The sequence below is a fragment of the Orbicella faveolata genome, unplaced genomic scaffold (genome assembly GCF_042242905.1).
Source record: "Orbicella faveolata isolate gen_17 unplaced genomic scaffold, um_ofav_v1 contig_13, whole genome shotgun sequence".
NCBI lineage: Eukaryota > Metazoa > Cnidaria > Anthozoa > Scleractinia > Merulinidae > Orbicella > Orbicella faveolata.
The window spans coordinates 22,573,790-22,593,199 of record NW_028301540.1 but is presented as its reverse complement, the minus strand read 5'-3'; the positions used below and the strand labels follow the sequence as shown (position 1 = coordinate 22,593,199).

At 38.2% G+C, this 19,410-nt stretch overlaps 1 protein-coding gene and 1 long non-coding RNA gene across 3 annotated transcripts in view; one reads left to right on the top strand and one right to left on the bottom strand.

The window, feature by feature from the left end:
* The window catches only part of LOC149115640 (uncharacterized), a 37,142-nt gene that overhangs the window by 6,546 nt on the left and 11,186 nt on the right, over window positions 1-19,410 (top strand). Inside the window, exon 2 of one of the 2 annotated variants that reach the window (XM_089285856.1) lies at window positions 19,121-19,345. The exons of the other annotated variant lie outside the window; for it this stretch is intronic. The gene's annotated coding sequence lies outside the window, so the exon portion shown is untranslated. The remainder of the gene's footprint in view (window positions 1-19,120; window positions 19,346-19,410) is intronic. 2 annotated transcript variants of the gene reach the window in all.
* On the bottom strand, window positions 12,514-17,359 carry LOC149115641 (uncharacterized). The gene is made up of 2 exons (XR_016206243.1): window positions 17,142-17,359; window positions 12,514-14,271 (listed from the first exon to the last, which is right to left on the bottom strand). It is a non-coding gene; the product is annotated as an uncharacterized LOC149115641 (long non-coding RNA).

Sequence of the window (19,410 nt, the reverse complement as noted above, 5' to 3'; positions counted from 1 at the left end):
ATTGTAGCCCGCCGAGGCCAGTCTTTCGTCTAAATCAGTTGAAAAAGGTTCGAAAAAGATGTTCCCATTCAAGTTTAAACTCTCAGGCGATAATTCTGGAGTTTTTTGGCCGAAACGTCGGCTTTGTTATGTTGGTGTTTTTCGGTTGCTATGGGCGACCGTGGCTTCCTTTGTTAGGTCAAGTCTGGGGAGTGAGGTCACCAAAAAAAATTCTGATTAATTCTGGTTTTGTTCGATTTCGCTGAAATTTTAACACGATAAAGCTGGATTGTTAAGGAATAGATTTACCGCCTGCCAATGTGTGGTAGCTATTAACGCTTAAGTGATATATCGCTTCGAAGTCAGGGTTTTGAAGAGATTTTTTTGCAACGTATGGGTTCGGCGTGATTTCGTAATCGGAGGTTTTTGTTGACCCCGAAGGAAAAAATATCCGGAAAAGGTCATTTCATCGACGATTCAAAGGAATATAAATATGTATATGTTCCGAGCTAAATTTCTGGTGAAAAAATATAATTTTTGACGAACGCTGGGTTTTTAATTTTTTCCCGCGAAAGTCAGTATCGGAGATGAGATTTATTAATGTTTCAACAGCTTTTGGCAAGTAAACATCACAGGTTGCGTGACTCAAAATTTGGCCGAGTGGAAGCTTGGGTCTGGTCGCAGACAAAACTGCGAACAAGAAGATCTGTTAGATCTTATAACCGCGCTTTTAAAATTTAACTGTTCGCTTAGCACTACCGTCGGAACGCAGTGCACATTCCAAAGCAGTCATTGATGATTCTTTTCTTACTGTAGACATCACATCACTTGATCAACACAAACTGTATTATTGCACCATCAGTGGTAGCCATTGACAAATCTCCGATGACTTAATGGTCTTAATCTAGAACTTTCTTCGGGATATGTATGGGCATGAACGATATCAACGACACAATAATAACACTATTAACAACAGCTTTCTTTCTTAAAAGTCATGATTAAATTTAATTGGTGTTTTCCACGAGTAAAGGGCTAGCAAAGTAGTCACACAAGTCATAAAAAAACCCTATCCCGACCGATGTATCGATTTTGGTCACTTCAGTGACCACAGATTGAAAACGTGACAGAAAATTGGCGTTACTTTTGATTCTCACCAAATTTGTCGTACCCCCCCCCCCCTCGGGAGAATTTTGTTAAGTTAGCTAATTTAGTATGCAAGCCACCGTAATGGCGGTCGCCGGCGGCGAAATGTTTATTTGCTCAAAATTGGGGCAAAATCTTTCGGAGATGGAAATCAGGACATTTGTAAGGATACAGAAAGTAATTTGGGACCGGTTGCTGGCTTCTAAGGCTGAATTTATCCAGAAGTAAGCTGTATTTTCGTTTTCGTGTCGAAAGCCACGCGATGAAATATTATCGGCTTGTTCTGCTGTCTTGTTCTGTTTTTTCTCTTTGTCGTTTTTGTAGCCCGCCGAGGCCAGTCTTTCGTCTAAATCAGTTGAAAAAGGTTCGAAAAAGATGTTCCCATTCAAGTTTAAACTCTCAGGCGATAATTGTGGAGTTTTTTGGCCGAAACGTCGCCTTTGTTATGTTGGTGTTTTTCGGTTGCTATGGGCGACCGTTGCTTCCTTTGTTAGGACAAGTCTGGGAAGTAAGGTAACAAAAAAATTCTAATTAATTCTGGTTTTGTTCGATTTCGCTGAAATTTTAACACGATAAAGCTGGATTGTTAAGGAATAGATTTACCGCCTGCCGATGTGTGGTAGCTATTAACGCTGAAGTGTTATATCGCTTCGAAGTCAGGGTTTTGAAGAGATTTTTTTGCAACATGTGGGTTCGGCGTGATTTTGTAATCTGAGGTTTCGGTTAACCCCGAAGGAAAAAATATCCGGAAAAGGTCATTTCATCGACGATTCAAACAAATATAAATATGTACATGTTCCGAGCTAAATTTCTGGTGAAAAAATATAATTTTTGACGAGCGCTGGGTTTTTAATTTATTCCCGCGAAAGATGAGATTTATTGTTTCAACAGCTTTTGGCGAGTAAACATCACAGGTTGCGTGACTCAAAATTTGGCCGAGTGGAAGCTTGGGTCTGCTCGCACCGAAGTCGAAAAAAAAAACCACGGGTAAACCATGAACCGCGCTCGGCCCATGGCCGCGCGGTTAAAAAAAAAAAAACCACGGGTAAACCATGAACCGCGCTCGGCCCATGGCCGCGCGGTTAAAAAACCACGGGTAAACCATGAACCGCGCTCGGCCCATGGCCGCGCGGTTAAAAAGAAAAAAAAAACACGGTTAAATCATGAACCGCGCTCGGCTTATGGCCGCGCGGTTAAAAAAAAAAAAACCACGGGTAAACCATGAACCGCGCTCGGCCCATGGCCGCGCGGTTACTAATAATAAACCCACGGGTAGATTATGAACCGCGCTCGGCCCATGGCGGCGCGGTTAATGAGCAATCAGCATACGTGTCTGGCTTTTATTCCAAGAGATATGACCGCTGTCTTCAGGATTTTTAGCTGGAGAATCATCCTCAACCGATTCTACTTTCATGGCCGCCATTTTACTTCAACGATGCAATGCCTCAAAGCATGCTGGGCATTACCAAAACCATGCACCATGCGGTCAGTTAGTTCACACGAGGGGACATGTCGCTGCAACACATCCCTGGGACATGTTCCCGCAACATTTTCATGTGTGTGCAAATGTTGTGATTTTGTCCCTGCTAAATGTCCACGCTACGCATCCCTGCTACATGTCGCCTCAGTGTATACTACACACGTTTTTGTCACTGCAACATGTCCCTGCAACATGACCCCTCATGTCTGGCCACCTTAAAATAAAAATAGAGTAGTTTGACAGCGAATAAGTTAACATTAATTCAGAGCCGAAAAACAGTCTTTGTTCACAATACAGGGAGGTACGCACAAGCTAACAGTTGAGGATTGACACTAGGCGCGTTAAAACTGGTCCCAAACAACTAGATAAAATCTAATACTAAGAAGTAAGGGTCAAGGCAAAAACCCTATATAACCTGAGGCAAAATGGATCACAGCCTTGATCACGGAAGACGGGTATTTTAGCCTCAGAACACAGTCAGTTTTTGAATTGTTAAATTTTTACTATTTTCAGACTCGTGATGCTTTTATATACTTGTTTGTTTCAGAATGTCACAAGTTGGAAACTTAGTTCGTACATATACGTGTCGCATTAAGGTTACTTCCCACCTTAGCGGGTATCCTTCGGGAAAAAAATTCGTACGCGCGCCAGTTTCAATTAAACCCCAACAAACTATATATCAGAAGAAAGCTTAATATATGTAGTTTACGATGAAAATACAAGTTAAGCGATTTTTTTTTTTTAGGAGCCGGTAAGGCGTGAAACGACCGAGGGTTCTTTTATTGAATTTATCGGCTATCGGATGCTGCCACTCGAGCGAAATGGCTGCACAGTCTTGTTCACAAGGCCTTAATCAACAAAAGTGTGTCGGGCTTTTTCGATATTCTGATCGGTTGTGTAGATGTCCGCATCTAAAGTTGGAGTAGCTAAAAAATATGGGAGACGTGTTGCGTATATGGAAGCTACAGGAAAAATATGTTGAATATCCAAATTTCCTGAACACTTTGGTTTCTCATTATCCCTGGAATGTTCTGGCGAAATTTATATTTCACGAAAATCCGCATACCCTCCCTGTAAATTCGCTGGAAGTGGATGTATTCCTCCCAAAATCAAATGCGAGATTTTAACTCGTAAACATTCGTAAACAACTCGAGCCACGACAGGAGATTATCTCGCCTTATGAAACCGCAAACCAATGGAACAACGGGACATCTAGCGTCAATGACAATGGATCACAATTTCCCGCGAAAAGTATCGCATTGCTTCACGTTTTCTATCTCGCTGTCGCACTGAAGAGAAAGACACTAAAACGGGCAAAATAGCCAAAGGCAAAAGAACAAATGCGCGATATAAACAATACCAAATAGCATGAATCACGAGCTCCGAGATGAGCGTTTGCCGCGAAAATTTCCCCTGGCGGTTTCGCCTATTTAAGCGATTATGACGCCTTCCTGGTTTATTAATTTTATTTGAAAATACGCTTTTTCTAAATAACTCGGCCTCTTGAGATTTTTCTTTTTCTTTCTTTTCTTTCTTTTCACGCCTTACCGGCTCCTGACACTTCCTAAAAGAAAAAAATCGCTTAACTTGTATTTTCATCGTAAACTACATATATTAAGCTTTCTTCTGTAAACTTTAAGGAAAACTGCCTGACTTAAATTTTGTCAAATAAAAGAAAAAACGGTTTTTTAACATTTATACTGAAACCCTCTGGTAGGATAGAGATAACGGCTTAAGGTCTTATGGTACCCTCAATATGGACCAAAAAGTTTGTTTAAATATGGTGAAGAAAGATCAATTGTGTGCTATTGCACTCAAGAAGAGAAATTAAATTTCTAGAGTTTTACTCAAAATGGTTGCTGTAGAAACCAGCCACAGCCTATTGAAGAGTGTTTTATAGTATTGACGCCAACACTTCCTGCTCTTTTACAAAACAAGAATTGACTGTCAAATAAGCATATCATGTACGTTTCTGTTTTGTTCTGTGATATGAACCTAAGTTTTGACAGTTAACTCTTATTTTCAGTGCTTTTTACAGCTTTATTTGGAAATAACCTTCTTTTTTACCACACCCAGTGGACAAATCATCTCATGTCACGTGACAGACCTTAAAATGTTACGATGTTTTTGGCTCATATCATCACGAAACTATTGGTCTTAGATGAGCCCAAGTTTCAGAAACTCTACTTAAAAACCTTGCAAAGTAGAAATGTTGGCGCGAAGTCAGTAGGTACAAAAGTAAACTTTTGAGAAAAATGCACTTTAAGTTTCTTACACGAAGTATTAAGCATTTAACGAGCCACAAATAGTGGGGGGGGGGGTGCAGATTGGATCTCGGGGGAGGGGGTGCAGTGGTTGTCCTATTTCGTAAAACGTTACCGCAGTTGTGGGAAATATTCCTTGTCATAAGGGAAATGAATGAGCCTGTGATGGCAATTTGAGGCAAAGCTTTTCACAAATAATTATACCAATCGAGTTGTGCATGTCTTAGAAGTTTCTTCTAACTACTTTCGTTCATATAAGTTAAAAATAATCTATATTTTTGGTCACGTTCTTATAGTAAACAGTCGTTGCTATGGCCGTTGCCACGTGAAAAAACTTATACCACTGTGTACTTTCCTTAAATTTCACACTCATCTGGAAGGAAATTCGGCAAGATCGTTTCAAAATGTTTTTGACAAGTCCTCAAGGGTCTTAAGTCTTGTATTTCCAAGAAATTGAATTTTTCATGAACATCGCGATATTTTAGGGTACCATACCCCCTTAACTATATCGAAGCATGCCAGAGGCTACAGATAACCTTAAGGCAAAAAGTGTACGCGCTTAGCTTTCGCTTTTAGCCGCAACAAGTCCAAGATCAACCGGTGAATTCCTAGTCCCCCATAGCTACATATTTTGTGCTGTTCGAACATTTATTTTGATATCGAGCTTGTAGGGAATCTTTGAATTCTGTGTATGTGCACGTGCTTGTGCGTGCGCGCGCAACGACAGGAAAATGGCGCAATTACACGAAAATTGCGCAATCAAACGAAAATCGTGCGTAGAGGATGCGCAGTGCAATTCAGTGGAATCACCATAAAGAGTGCACCCTTCGGAACTAAAAAGACTGAGTGTTATTTGTTTAGTGTCGAAAGGATAACCTCTTTTGCTTTTTGTTTTTTGATAAAAAATATATATATCATTTTGGTTTCTAGGCGGGGTGTTGTGTTGAAAAGGAAATCCAGACAATAGTGATTCTAGGGTTCTGCTATTTTTCGGGAAAAGTGTGGACGAGCGAAAATGTTTGCTAAATGCCAGTAACTTAAATTTTAACTGCAAACCCTGCCATGACTTTTCTATATAGCACTGTTCAGCATGCATCTAGCAAACACTCCCACTTTTGAGGAGCGCACGAAACTGAAACGAGAGCAGAGAAAAGAGTCTTATTCGTAAAGAACGCGTGCTGCGCAGGCTACGCAGTGTTCAACTGAACAGAAATGCTTGCAGACAGAGTCAGTCGGTCCTTTATTTTTGAAGCGCCCTTGAAAGTGAATGATATACAGCCTTTTCGAAGGAGAGAGAATATTTCTGAGGCCAAAAGCATGGGGCAAGATCAGAGACATCCACCATGCAGACGGAACAAACTTACTATTTTAGGAGGAAGACACATCGCAGCGTTTTCTTTACTCTCGGTCACAACATGGTAAGAACTGAAGAGAAGAGATATAAATATGATATGCAAATTGACCCCGTCACTATCGTTTAACATAATCCAGTCCCTGAATTGTCATTCTACCCGTCCTATCAGTAAGGTGGGGTAGGGAGAGTTTACCATTTGTTTCTAGTTAACGCTACAATAACGACAAATTACAGTATACTTAACTACAATTATACGTCAAGACGAATCATTTGTCCCAGCATAAAACAGCAGTTGCATAATCCGTCTCTGTGGATTATGCATCTTTCGAATAATAAAAGGCACGCAATGCATGCAAAAACGATGACGTTTAATTAACAATGTCTTGGCTTTCCTGAACATTGCAAAACAAATTAATAGATATATAATGTAAATAAAAGTAACTAAAAGTGATACAGAATGTGTGTTGCGTGAGAAAAATTGGCAGGAGTGAAACGGGGTGAAGAAATGGATGAAAGAACAGGGGAGTGGTGGAAGTGAGTGAAATATTTTGTTACGGTGCTGTTGTTCCTTTCGCCTGTGATCCATGCAATGAAGCTAAAAATCAGTATGATACCAAAAGAATTTTTTCGTTTTCCTGACCTCCAGTTATCAGCCATTTAGACATGCTTATTGGCTGCATTGCAGACCCATTCGCCATTTTATAGTCACATCCATATGTGGAAGTCAGAACAAAACATACACTTAACATTTCTTGGTTACCGTAAATCTTCAAATAAGCGCCCCCCCCCCCCCCACCTCGAATAAGCGCCCCCTTCGAATAAGCGCCCCTGCTATTGGCCAAATTTAAAATAAGCGCCCCCCTCCCCTCCCCTCCCCTCATTTTGTGGACGAGCAATGAGACAACAAAGAATGTATAGCTTTCGTCGTGTTTAATCACTCTCGTCCAGCCTTTTTTATTCAGTCATTAGTAATTTTAACTACATCTTTACAATACAGGAAATCAGTTTCTTTTCTTCTAAGCTGCATCCTACAATTTCTAGATCCTTATATTTGCATAGATCCTTCACATGCAAAACCTGTTCTTTCAATCGTTTCCCAATTGCCATACTCTTGGTGTAGGCTGTAAATTGTCCAGGGACAACAAGGCCATTCTCTAGTTTACGAGGACCAGTCACTTGAACAGTTATACAGTTACTTGGCTGCGCTTGGAGTAAACAGCGAATGATGAAGGACAGTTCTATTGATACATGGCTAACAAGCTGCATACTTTCAGTACCACGCACGTGGCTGACTTTGTATGTTCCGATCGCGTTGTCATCATACTTCCTGGCTTCTTCCCTGCTATCTTTACTGCAAATAAGTACTTCACCATGGTGTCCATCCAGCTTTATAAACGCGATGTCCGCGGATGACGGTCGAAAATTTAATGCTATATCGGTTTTGCCAAGTTAAAACAGCAGAGCTTCCTCAAGCCATCGTTCTGGCATTCAGCTACGACAACACTGGAAATTTTGGGTCTCTTATTTCATTTGACAACGTGAACAAATACCGTGCCGACAAGATAAAATTTACATGTCAGCTGCGAAAGCTCACATGTTGCGAACATGGAGGATCAGAACTCGTTAGTCACCTCTCGCAAGGTAAAGAAAAACAAGTAATACTCCTTGCCATTGAAGATGAAAGCGGTCCAGTTTGCTGAGAAATATGGTAATCGCCATGCAGCTTCTAAATTTAAAGTCGCCCCAAAGTGAATTCGAAAGTGGCGGGCTCAGAAGGAAAAGCGTGAACTACAACTTAAGAAAACACGTGGGTCGTAAACCCTTCGATGAAGATCTTGAGGAACAATTACTTGAGTGGATTTACGAAAGAAGAAGAGTCTCAAGAAAGTTAATTATGGCGAAAGCGAAGTCAATGCGTGAAGAAAAAAGTGCCAATGGCGGCGAGCGTAAGGACTTCAATGCCAGTCACGGTTGGCTTGCGAAGTTTATGGCTAGGAATGGTTTAACCCTTAGAAGAAAGATCACAAAAGCACAAGAAGATCCAATCTCATCGACAAGCTTATATCTTATATTTTGAATGTAGGGAGGCCTAAAATGAAACATGGTTATCAAGACAGTGATATCGTGACAATGGATGAGACCCCTGTGGCAGAACATATTCCCATATAAACTCTTATAATAACGCTGTTACGCAATGTCATGTTGACGGTCCCCAAAGGAGCTTGGGCTACCTGTGGTCAGACACAACTGTTGACAGAACAAGAGCACAAACAACCGGAATGAAGACCACAGGGCACGAAAAGGTCCGAATATCAATTTACCTTACCGTAAAAGCCGATGGAACCAAACTGAAATCGATGATAGTTTTTGCTCGTGCTAAGCGCGAAGTAAAACGCCTTAATGATAAATAGACAGGAAGGTGTTACATCGCGTCATCAGCAAATGTTTGGATGAATGAAGAGCTGACCAAATCCTGGGTTCAAAATGTGTTGGGCAGATTGTCATTTACTAGACAGCGCTTGTTGGGTTGGGATGCGTTTCGTCGTCATTTAGCTGACACGGTCAGGGAGGAGTTGCGGATCAGCAGGGTTGATACCGTCATTATTCCTGGTGGCTGCACCAAATACATACAGGCACCGGATGTCTCATGGAACAAACCCTTCAAGAAGTACGTCAGAGAAAAATACGACGACTGGATGGCGGACGGCATTCACGAGTTCACAGCAAATGGCAATATGAGGGGTCCCCCAAGAGAGATGATAGTGGACTGGATTCTGGCAGCTTGGGATAGCCTTGACAAGCAACTTGTGATCGACTCCTTCAAGCACTGTGCACTGACCGTTACAACAGATGACAGTGAAGATGCTCAAATTCATTGCCTAACGCCAAGCCAACCTTGCGCAGCAGGCCTAGACCGGCTGAAGGGATTAAATCACGTAGTTCCCCAAGAGAGAGAAGACCCTTTTGAGGGACTGACACAGTCTGATGAAGAAGATGCAGTCGATGAATTTCACGTCGTTGACATCGATGAGGATGAGGAAGGAATCGACATTGATAATTAATACATGTGAACACGAGAGCCCCCCCCCCTCCCCTCGATTAAGCGCCCCCCTCGAATAAGCGTCCCCCGTCTTCTCCTAAATTTGAAATAAGCGCCCCGGGCGCTTATTCGAAGATTTACGGTATGTCAATATCATTTCACGAGGAAAGATCTCAGTTGAGTTCCTTAGATGACAATGTTGATACCTTAAATGCACATTCTCCTAAATGTATTTCTCCAGTTTTAGATTATCAATTGGGTGTCTGTTATCAAAATTTCGTATTCGATTTGTACAGCTTAAGGTGATTCCTCACATTTGCATTGCGCATCCTTACTGCACATAATTTATGGCGTCATTAGCGTACGCTCGTGTACGCGCATATTGAAAACATGACGGATTTGCCTTGATATTGAGCTCTTTCAGTTGAAAAATGGCTGTAGCTCACCAACGAGCACGGGCACCCCAATTTTTTTTCCAGTCGTTGTAATCAATTAATCATGAACTTCGCGTGAGGAAAGACTGACCTAATTTCTAGGGCTGAAAATTGAATAAATAAGAAAAATAGCAGATACACTGTGGTCTTTTCTATTTTGCAGTCGGTAACCACGTCAAGAAATTTGGTTCAAATTTTTAATCAAGGATTTAGCTTTCTGTCTGAATCAAACTTAAAATGTTTATTTGTGTCCGACACAATGTATTGACTGTAGTTTAATGCGTTTTCTTATGAGTCTGGGCTCACAAAGATTTTACAATTACTGGGAATGCGTTTTTATAATAAGCATTAAATAATGCCAAAATGAGGCATTTTCAATGCCTCACTGCTCCTTAATGAGCATGGGCACCCCCTTTTTTATTTCAAAATTGAAGTTTTCATATGACAAATATTCAGTGGACAAAGCTTGAACAAAAATCTATTGTCACTTTTATTTCAGAGGAATTACCTTAAATGACACATTACAGTACACTATGCTAAACAGCCAAGAGAGACTGCTTCAACTGCACAGTCTTGTGACATCACAAATATATCTGGACAATATATATAATTATAAAAAATTATAATTATAATTATGTAATATATCTGGATAATGCAGCTGATACTTATTGACATTGACCATATGATTTCTCGTGCAAATTATAGCCAATAAGACAACAATTGCTATCATTTTGATCTGATGCACATGATCAGTGTAAAGGGCAGGATGACTGCAATGACCATGCATTGAAAATTGTTTTGTTCTGTCAGTACATGTTTGGTGTAAGCTTTTGCTGACTCAGACGGTACAAATCTGGAAATTATGATTCGCAGTATTGTGGTCCATGTGAATAAATGTTGTTTGAATATAGCCAAACTGCACTTGTTTACACTGACAAGGTTTGACGCTGAATATGTGAAGTAAGGTCAATACGTTAAACCATTTCAGTGTCCTACAAACAGAATAAAAGAGGGTATGAATTAAGATCATAATAATTATGATCATCATTTACAACGAATTATTATATAACTATAATATTATTACCAAAATAATAACACTGTTAGTATATATACCTCAACTACATGTTCCTCATAATCAGTAAATTGCAGACAAGACTAGTGTATCTATTCGTGAACGTGATACATAATTAACTCCAATACCTAACTCTTCAAAATATGTGACTACACATTTTTCAAGATATGGCATCCTTTACTCTATATTATTTATTAAAACTCAAACAGTATGGCTTTTCCGTTTCAGGCAAATTACCATAAATACCTTTTGGAAGAAAAAGAAAAAGAAAAAAAATATTGAAAGACCTACATGTATCATTTAGCAACAGAAGGGCACAGGATTTATTTCCAATTAGGTTAAGTCAAGAGTCGTGCACTGGAAAAGTTGAAAATTTACAGAGTATGTAAATAACATGTAATTAACATGTAAATAATCAAAAAGAGACTGTAAAGATTAATTTACATGATTTTTCCCCTTTTACATGTTTTGGAGGTTTCATGTAAAAAACATGTAAATATTTCAAGTGAAACATGTAAATGATGAAGAAAACACTGTAAATGTTTCAAAGCAAAGGGCTAAGATCATGTAAATAACATGTAAACTGTTCCTGCAAATACTGTAAATAGCTTGTAAATTTCTTGTGATTCAACCTGGAAACCCGTAAATAACATGTAAATTTAATACAGGGAGGCTGCCATAATACTGTAAATAACATGTAAATAAAAAGGGGAGGCTGTAAACAACATGTAAATAAAAAAAATGGAGGCTGTAAATAACATGGAAAATGAAAACAGGAGCCTGTAAATAACGTGTAAATCAAAAAAGGGAGCCTGCAAATAACGTGTAAATCGAAAAAGGGAGTCTATAAATAACATGGAAATCAAAAAAGGAGCCCATAAAAAACATGTAAATCGAAAAAGGGAACCTGTAAATAACATGTAACTCGTAAAAGGGAGCCTGTAAATAACATGTAAATGGAAAAAAGGAGCCTGTAAATAACATGTAAATCGAAAAAGGGAGCCTGTAAATAACATGTAAATCGAAAAAGGGAGCCTGTAAATAACATGTAAATCGAAAAAGGGAGCCTGTAAATAACATGTAAATGGAAAAAGAGAGCCTGTAAATAACATGGAAATTGAAAAAGTGAGCCTGTAAATAACGTGTAAATCGAAAAAGGGAGCCTGTAAATAACTTGCAAATCGAAAAAGGGAGCCTGTAAATAGCATGTAAACGGAAAAAGAGAGCCTGTAAATAACATGGAAATCGAAAAAGGGAACCTGCAAATAACATGGAAATTGAAAAGGGGAGCCTGTAAATAACCTGTAAATTGAAAAAGAGAGCCTGCAAAGAACATGTAAATCGAAAAAGGGAGCCTGTAAATAACCTGTAAATTGAAAAAGGGAGCCTGCAAATAACCTGTAAATTGAAAAAGTGAGCCTGTAAATAACATGTAAATCAAAAAAGGGAGCCTGGAAATAACCTGGACATGTAAAAAGGGAGCCTGTAAATAACATGTAAATCGAAAAAGGGAGGGAGAAACCCTGTACGATTAATAACTTGTAAATAATAACTTGAAGAAAAATGCATGGAATGTACTGTTTTATTGTAATCAAATTTGTGGACCTTAATTATAATAGTAGAAAACATGCAAATTTATACAGAATCAGAAATTTATTGCAATCAGAACAAACTCAGTAAAATTCAAATAGTTTTTACATGCCATGAATAAGGTTTACAATGTACACATTGCAACAAATAAAACATGTTTTCTTTTCTTTCTATCTATAACAAGACGACTTAAATGTAATTTTGTGCATGGCCAAAATATTTTAAAATACCATGACTGAGCTCCTTTAACCGAATTCAAGCACTTTTCAAGAAGACTACTAAAATTCAAGACCTTTTCAAGATTGTGCAAAACCATGTCATATTCAACTCTACTTAATTCATAAATAATAAAATGATTAAGAACTATACTGTTGTCAGCTACAACTAGTGAAAATTTTGCAATTTAGGTGTATTACTCAATTAAAATTGTTTGCAAATGGATACCTGTCTTAAATATATACTAAATTCACAAAGTCAAATGTAACATAATGATAATACCTTTGTCATAAAATGAATGAATAAACTGTTTTTTTTTTCTTACTAAGTAATTAATGCAGGATTAAATTAGCCTTAATAATTATTATGAAAAATGTGGGAGGCACGATGGCCTTGTAGTTACATGTAGTGCGCTCAACTCCTGATCGAGCGGTCCGGGTTCAAGCCCTAGGCAGGTACATTCTGTTGTGTTGTTGGGCAACACACTTTACTCTCAGTGCCTCTCCACCCAGGTGAATAAGTGGGTACCAGCGAGTTTAATGGTGGGGTAACCCTGCAATGGACTGGCATCTCATCCAGGGGGAGTAGAAATAGTCCTAGTCGCTTCCTGCTACAGAAAGCGGGATAAGCTCCAGTCTGTTGGGCCACGTGACTCATATGCAGACTTTACCTTTACCTTATTATGAAAATTACTGCAATGTAAGTGTGAAATATTGATCAACTTTTTTCATAGAGTGAATTGTTCTTTTGAAATAACAGAAAATAGGGAGAAAAAACATTTACCACAAGATAGAGATTGACATTTTAAATTCATCATAAAAACATTCATGCCAAAGGAATACTACATTGCATAACATAAAACAAGGCTTCTGACATCTTTTAGGCTATGTTTACAAAGTCACAGTTTCCTTCTTTTTCCAAAACTGTACGGAATCCAAACAGGACAAACATTTTGGACCCCTGACAAAACATTCACTGTAAACAATATTCAAAATTTTACTTTTTCTTTTTGTGATAAAAAAAAAACTGTACTGTAAAAAAAAAAATTCATAGGGACCTGTTGAAATTGAAAGGCCTATCTAGTACCATAGTTCGCATAACACATCATAAGTTAATAAATTATTGTTCTGGTACTACATGTATGTAAACATAGCCTTTGCTTTTTATGATGAAATCTTATAGCTGCTGTATTGAACAATAAGTATCAACCTAGCAATCTAAGATATTCAAATTTAATGCTAATTCACTAACACAGGTACAGTGTAGGTGATACTTCAAAGCATTAAAAATGTTTAAAGTGGTTGAATTTATGCCAGAAAGTGTTGAAGATCACCATGTTAGACTGTAATGCACCAGGGGCCCATTTCTCGAAGGTCCCAAAAAGTTTTCGCACCCAGAAAGCCATACCAAAATCTGAAATCTTATGCTTACAGAGCTGTTTTATTCGCTTATTCTCAATATGAACAGAGGTTTCCTTCACACAAGAAGTTTCAGGCATACACAGCTCTTAGTTTTTAGACACAGCTCAATTAAAGATGGCTTTGTGGGCCCGAAAAGTTTCCAGGGCCTTCAAGAAATGGACCTTGGACCCCTTATAGAGTTATAGGTACTGTAGACTTCTCAGTGGCTGATTTTTTCCTGATCAAGCATCAATGCCAAGGAGTATGCATGTATTGACCACTCTCAATTTTACTTCATCCTACAAGTAACATAAAACATTTCGTTAAATAAGATAAGTTATGGCTGAGTATGAATCAGCAAATTCTGTGTATGATATCAATCAGCAAATTTTACACTGGAGTTATTATTTTGTTTCTTATCATTCCAATTTATACTGTGACATTTGAAATCGGACTGTAGCCGGTCATGTTGACCGGCCAAAGTAATTTTAGCTCGGTCATGTCTCATTTCTGACTGGTCAAGATATTTTACGAAAAAATCAAGTACACATAATGTGAGCCAAATTAAACCCACAAATATAGTTTGTTTGTTCCAGTCACTGCTAGACCGTTTAAAGATTGGCTTAATATTTTTCTGAACAGATTTAACCCCAGTCACTCGAATGGCATTCCTATCGATCTTGAATGCATGACAAACAGCAAGTGAATGGTCTTTAGCCGTTTGAACAGATACATGTATGCATTGGTGTGTGTTTCCGTTAGAGGTCATAATAAAAAAGAGATAAAAACTCTCAGATTTACAGTTGGGGATATGATTGTTTATTCAAGAATGAACAACGTGACCGTCTCAACATGACATGACTGGTCAACATGACCGGCGAGTGAAGTTTTTGGCCGGTCAAGTCACCACTCTGGCCAGACATTGCCCGTTGACCGGCCATTGTTTTGAGCCCTGAATATTCATCAATCAAACAGATCTTACATCTTCATCTGTAGCTACTGTGTGACAAAAAAATTGCATCTCTGATTGGAAGGCACTGAATGTCAGAGGATGTAGAAGAACTAAACTCAAAATCTGTGGCAGTAACTATTCAATGTTTACTATCTCCTACATTGTAATATTCATGCACAATAAATCAAACTCCTATCAAACAATGTTTAAATAATAAGTCGAGTTATTTGCAGGCACAATTTGATTGTTTCTTACGTACACTTATGCTCTATTGGTGGACAAAGGTACAGATGATGTCATAAAAGTTTGTTTTTGTTTCTTTGTTATGTATTACAAAGCAGACAGATTCTATGTTGTCGTGCATCTGTTCAGTAATAGATCACAGAAGACATCAAAATGTGGTAAAAACATCAGTGACACACGCCTGAAAAATTCACAAATTCTGTGACACACTCTGGTAATGGCTTATGTGACTATTTTTTGTTTTTACCACATTTTGATGATATCTGTGATCAACTCAAGGCAAGAAAAAACCCAGGTCTGATTTCCTCAGCCAAGTAAATTTTGCTCTTGGGCAAGTGAAAATAGAAGTTCAGTGGCCCAGTGGGCAAGTGAAATTACAATGTAGCGTCAGTAGTCTTGTGAGTCTGACTAAAAATGCCAGCTTGATAAATGATAATTTCCAGTCATTCCATTTCAAAACTTAAGACCTAAAGATTAGTTAATTACTAGGTTGAAAGCAAGAAATAGTTTGGAATCCGAGTGTACTTCATTCGCATTTGTCCTCTGATTTCCTTACTGGCCACCACACTGGCCGCTAATATTTAAGTGGGGCAAGTGAAAACTGAAATTGACTGGCCCACTGGGCAAGTGACTTACAATTTTTTTCCTGCCCTGCTACAGATGCATGAACAGATGCATGACGCATGAAACCTACATGTATTTGGTAAGAGCCCAATTTCATACAAGTAAAATGTACAGCTGTGACAGGGCTCTAAAGTGCTGTCTGGTCATCCCAGGGTAAGGCAATCAATTGAAATAGATCCATAAATTGATATAAATCAATAAATTGAAATTAATGTAAGTGTTATCAGTGCTATTGATCAATGAAATGAAATTTATACTCACATGCTAGAAAAGTTTTAAGTTATCAGTTTGACTTTACCAAATCTATCAGTCATTAGAGAATCAATTGAAAGTTGGTCTCTCTTTGTTAGTTCACCTAAACTGTAGAAAAATTGTGTCCCTCAACACAATGTTTGATTGTAACTTTTTTATGTAGATTTCAAAGGCACTACCAAAAACCCCCAAAACATAGTCCCTGATACATGTATGCCAGCAAAATATTCTGTTTACGAGATACAATGTTGTGTTTTTATGCAATTGTATTTATGATTTCATATTTCACTTTAAATCTTTTGTTCATTTCTTTCTTATTAAATGTTGCTTAAAAGATAAGCTAGTATCAGCAAAATTGATAATGGTTATTGAAAATTTGATCACAATCGATGACTCATGACGAATCCTTTTATTGATTTCTGATATCATTGACTAATTTCTATTGATTGTTATGAAATAATCGATTGACTATACTGTGTCGTCCAAGACAAGTAGATATTCCTGCCTGGGCAAGTTACTCTTCCTTTTTTTCAAGTCCTGTGTAGTTTTCACAACAGTTTGAGGTACATGTATACCTCTTTATAAAGTATCATAGTGTTTTTTTTTGTGAAAGAAAATACCACAACATTTAACTTACTACAGTATCAGCACCAGTGGGTGCAATGTCCATGTACAGTTGTGTATAACAGCATATTGTAACTTGCATGTAGGTACAACTGTAGACACTTGAGTAACTTCAGAATACTTACTCTAGCATAAGAGAAATTTCTCTGCTGAAGATGGCACATTACATTTTAGCTTACTAGCATTCACATCAGAGGGCAACATAACCTTACAAGAGCATGCATCAGAAAGAATCATGAGGTGCATATAAGCCAATAACAAATGTCGCATGCTCATGCTCAGTTATCGAGAACAGATAATAACAGATAATAAAGCTCTTTATGCACGGCAGGTAAACATCAACAAAAGTCGATTCCACAAGCAATGTAACTTCTCCTTGATAATGACACATTCACAACCAAAGGCAAAACGAAATGTATACGTATCTTGACGTTACTTTACTCTGCTCGTTCAATTTATGCAAAACTTGCTTACCTGTCGTTTTTGTTGCCTGTAATCGCTATCTTCAACTTCTGGGTAACGGTAAACTTTGCCTTGAAACCGTGCACGGTGACGAAGCGAAGGTAGAGTGGATTTTGGCCCGCTAAAAGAGAGCTCGAGTTCGATGTAAGTTCCAACGAACTGCCAAACATGGCGGGAGAACCGAGAGAACCTGGTACCTAACATGAAGACCGCTGATTCCCGCTTGTTGGAGATCGGGTACTCACAAAGCTGGTATGCTCTTATAAAGGGACTGGGATAACAGTGATGGCAATGAAAGCACAAAACGGTAGAAATCACCAAAACAAAAAACAAAAAAACAAAAAAACAAAGAAACAGTGAACATGCAAGGGCAGACTTAGTTGTATTATCTTACTTGTAGAATGTTCATGTTTCGGAATATTTAACGCTCTAAATCGATGATATTTCGTTCATTCTCAGCGGTTCAGTGGCACAACTGTCACCTCGAACTTTCGCGATATGAGAAGTTTAATGTTTGTTGTTTTCGGATTGTTAAAAATGTCATTTTGGGTACCGAAAAAAAGTCAGCTATCATTTTCGGAAAGGCGATAAGACCTAACGTTTTCGGGAAATGGACAAAAAAGCCCTAATAAGTTCGAGAATACTCAAGCTCCTCTAGAATAACCGAACAGATAAAATTTTTTTTGCGCAACCTAAAATTAACCTACAGAGCTTTGAAAGTACACCAGATAGCCTAAAACAGCGTTGAAAAGCATTCGAGAGAGAGCGGTCGTTGGGTGTCCCTTATGGTTCCCTGCCTAACCTAACTCCGCGTCAGTTCAAATTCGGTCACCAGGGCTCTTTCCGTCTTGAACTCACACAACACGTGACGCTTTCATGGTCCTTCATGAATAAATACGTACGTCCGAGAATTAATTTTTCTCTTTTCTAGAGACGTAAGCTTGGGACGCCTGCATGTGCAGTAACAATTCTAGTTTTATTTTGTCGTTGTGGATGCGCGGAAAGTTCACAAGAAGACAGCTTAATTAGTGCGGTGTCGTACCCGTGCAACTTCTAGATTTTCCATTTACATGGTTTTTACATGTTTCTTACAGGCTCCCTTTCTTTCATTTACATTGTTTTTACATGTTTCTTACAGGCCCCCTTTTTTCATTTACATGCTTTTTACATGTTTCTTACAGGCCCCCTTTTTCATTTACATGCTTTTTACATGTTTCTTACAGGCCCCCTTTTTTCATTTACATGGTTTTTACATGTTTCTTACAGCCCCCCTTTTTTCATTTACATGGATTTTACATGTTTCTTACAGGCCCCCTTTTTTCATTTACATGGATTTTACATGTTTCTTACAGCCCCCCTTTTTTCATTTACATGGTTTTTACATGTTTCTTACAGCCCCCCTTTTTTCATTTACATGGTTTTTACATGTTTCTTACAGGCCCCCTTTTTTCATTTACATGGTTTTTACAGGGTTACAAACATAACATTTCCAGACTTTTTACAGCATTCGCTTGAATTATTTACACGTTCCTCACATGGTTTAGCAAAGCAATTTACATGTTTTTTACAAAGGCAGATACTGTAAAAGTGCGTAAAATATTTTACAGGTTTTTACATGTTCTTCAAATGATCATTGTCGACAAAGACAATGTAAATCACTATTTACAGAACATTTACATGCTGTACTAAAAGCTGTAAATTTCCTGTAATTTTATTTTACAAAACCCTAACATGTAAATTGTAATTTACAAAGAATGTAAATCAAGATTTACATACTGTAAATTAAAATTGACATGTCCATGTAAATTTTCAACTTTTCCAGTGGTGTAAAAATACCGTTAGTTATTTTAAAACTGTGATTGGATTATTCTTTAGCTTTAACCTCAATGTTGGACTATATTCTTATATCGCTACCATTTACAGCCGAAGAACAAAACCGTAAAACACAACTTCCCTCTCACTAGATTTCCTTATTATTTTATTATCCACAGTAAAAGAAACTATGATACCAAAACAAAAGTAAAAGGGAAAACAAAATAGCGATTTCAGACAGCTCACCTTTTTGATCAAGTCAAGAAGCTGCTAATGGTTTCCATCCGATCTGCTCGAGGATCTTGTACTTTCTCAACAGCTGCAACAATGACCTCCATCCATCGCTCAAGCTTGTTTCGATTTGCATGTCACATTTGTGTTTTGTAGATCAGATGTGTTTCTTGGTGAGTTCAAATTTATCAGTTAGAGTACAACACTCACTCCAGACTCGAATCTTCCGTCTGTATCA